This window comes from Gopherus evgoodei, unplaced genomic scaffold (assembly GCF_007399415.2).
Source record: "Gopherus evgoodei ecotype Sinaloan lineage unplaced genomic scaffold, rGopEvg1_v1.p scaffold_166_arrow_ctg1, whole genome shotgun sequence".
NCBI classification, from domain to species: Eukaryota; Metazoa; Chordata; order Testudines; family Testudinidae; genus Gopherus; species Gopherus evgoodei.
The window spans coordinates 41,507-44,129 of NW_022059829.1; the positions used below are offsets into that span (position 1 = coordinate 41,507).

Sequence of the window (2,623 nt, forward strand, 5' to 3'; positions counted from 1 at the left end):
GGCAAATCAGAGGAGGGGGTGGCTAGGGTCTGAGTAGGGGGTGGAAATTGACTGTTCGGGGGGTCATGCAGCTGGAGGCAGAGTTAGGAGAGGGACTGAAGGGCAAAGTCAGGGAGGGGGGAAGGAGCCGGAGTTATGCCCAGAGGGAGGCGCTGCCAGAGGGTTAAACCCCGGCACAGGCAGGGGCCGAGGGGTAACAGTTATCCCGGTGCGCTGAGACTCCAGTGTTTGCAAACAAGTGTGGGGGGAGCAGAGGGCTTTTTTATTTCCCCTCTCACAGGCAGCACCTCTCAGCATGGGCTTCCCAGGGCTGGGCTCTTAAAGGCACAGGCATCCCACTGCCTAGACACTGCAGCTCCTCTCTGATGTAACCTACTGAGGTGCTGCAGTAGGAGACTCAATTCAGTGAAACTGGGCATTCCCTATACGCCCCCCAGTCAGGGGGCTGTGCACCCCCTTCCCCGAATTTCCCCAACACCCCCTCCCTCAGTGGTCAGGTAGTTACATGCAGCGCTGCCAATGTTGTCATTGGTTGCAAATTTGAATGGAAATTGAAACGTTAACACACACTTTAAAAGCAGATACAACGTATGAAAACTACTTGTACCTGAGAAAGTAAAATAGGTTTGGAAAGTCTGGACAAAGCCGGGTTTCCTCACCCAGCTGTTGTGTTTGCTGACAATGTCGGTGCATTGGCTTTGGCAGTGTTGGCCAACCTTAGAATTTCAAATGATGATTTGTAAGCGAGGTGTGAATGAGCTCTCCCCTGGCAGCTACTGATGACCAGGGTTGGGAGGAGGCTTTGGGACCAGACTGTATTTACATGAACTCACCTACTCTGCCGAGGTATCCAGTGGACAGAGCTGGGCTGCCTCTGCTCTAGGTGCCCGGAGGAGGGAAGGTGTGTGGGGCTCCAGCCTGGGACTCTTCCTCCTTCCTGCCAAGCCCTGACTATTAATCCCAGCCCTGGCACTCCTTTCTTCAAGCGCCATGTGGGCCAGAGGAAACGTGTGGTAGGAAGCACAAGGGCCAAGCTTGTGAACATCAGGTGCAGCAGCAAGAATCCCAACTATCAGGGTAGCAAGTTCTAGAGCCCTAACCCATTGTGACCACCCCAGCCAAAGACCTGGCTCTAGGAGGTGTGAGTCACCCAGCAGGAGGGGAAAGATTCACTCTTACACAGCTGGAGACAGGGAAGTTGAGCTCTGGGGCTTTACCACAAGCATGGATGGCAAGTTTGTAGAAAATTTGGTGGTGTCCAGAACCCGCCCCCAACTCCACCCCCACCTGCCTAAGGCTCTGGGAGGGGGTTTGTGGGGGAGGTCTGGGATGCAGATCCTGGGCTGGGGATTAGGGTGCAGGAGGGGTGCGGGGTGCAGGCTTTGGGATAGAGTTTGGGTGCAGGCTCCAGGCTGGGGTTGTAGGAAGGGGTGAGAGGTGCAGACTCTGGGAGGGAGTTTGGGGATAGGAGGGAGTGCAGGGCTGAGGGATTCATGATGCAGAAGGGGGCTCAGGACTGGGACAGAGAATCAGGGTGCAGAGAGATAGGGCAGCTCAGGGCGTTGGAGAGGCTCAAGGGCAGCCTGCCTTGCCATTACTGGAGGGTGGGCACTAGGACCCTGGAACAGCAGACAGCAGTTCTGCCCAGAATCGCTCTACTCCAACAGCAGGAGCAGGCAGGGGACAGGCGCACACTGCTTTTTGTCAGGCAGGGACGCAGTGCAGCAGGGGGGGAGGTGGCAGGCAGGAGCCAGGGGAAGAGACCCAGCTCCAAATATTGCTGGAGCAGGGCCCCCAGCCCTGAATATTCCTGGAGCCCGAGCACCACAAATGTATATAACCTGCCACCTATGACCACAAGCCAACACAAGGTCCCACTGAGATTTGAACTCAAATTACAGGATTCAGAGTCCTGAGTGCTGCCCATTACACCATGGGACCAGCTTGTACTGCTTTCCCTTCACATCAGTGACCCTCATGGGGCTGGCTTGTGTCAGGGGGCTCTTGGCCCTTTACTAAAACTTAGTGTGTGTGTGTGTGGGGGGGGGTTGGTTGGCTAGTTCCCAGCACCAATAGAAGGGGGAAGGATCAAGGGAAATCAGGACCCTGAGACTGACAGTCCCCAGGGACAATGGGGAGAGGCCAAAGCTCCAAGTTAGCTGCACTGACAGGCCAGGCAGTGTAATGAGGGAGTCACCAGGCCAGGGGGTCCCATCCTCCATGTGAGCTGGAACTGCCTGGGCGAGAGTGGGGCAGAGCTAAGGAGAGAGCAGGAGCCTGAGAAGACCGGGGAGCAGAGCTGCGCAGGTGTAGTGCCAGAAACTGCTGCATGTAGGAATTTGCAACCTGTAGCAGTTACTGATACCTGAGGTTGTTCTTATTTGCTGACTTGTCCTAATTGGCTAAAACTTGACAGTGGTTTCTCTAGCAAAGGCCAGTCCCTGGCCCCTTGGTCCAGACATCCTCCTTCATATCAGGCTAGGGTAACCAGATGTCAAAGATGAAATATCGGGACGCGGGGGGCGGAGCAAAAAAAAAAGCCAGAGGGCCCCCCCGCAGCCAAGCGGCAGTGGCACAGCCCCATCTCCAACCAACTCTCAGCTTCAACCCCTGCTACACCCCC

At 55.9% G+C, this 2,623-nt stretch overlaps 1 non-coding gene across 1 annotated transcript; it reads right to left on the reverse strand.

Moving 5' to 3' along the window:
* Positions 1-1,869: 1,869 nt before the first annotated feature.
* On the reverse strand, positions 1,870-1,941 carry TRNAQ-CUG. Its single transcript has one exon. It is a non-coding gene; the product is annotated as a tRNA-Gln (tRNA).
* Positions 1,942-2,623: the final 682 nt, after the last annotated feature.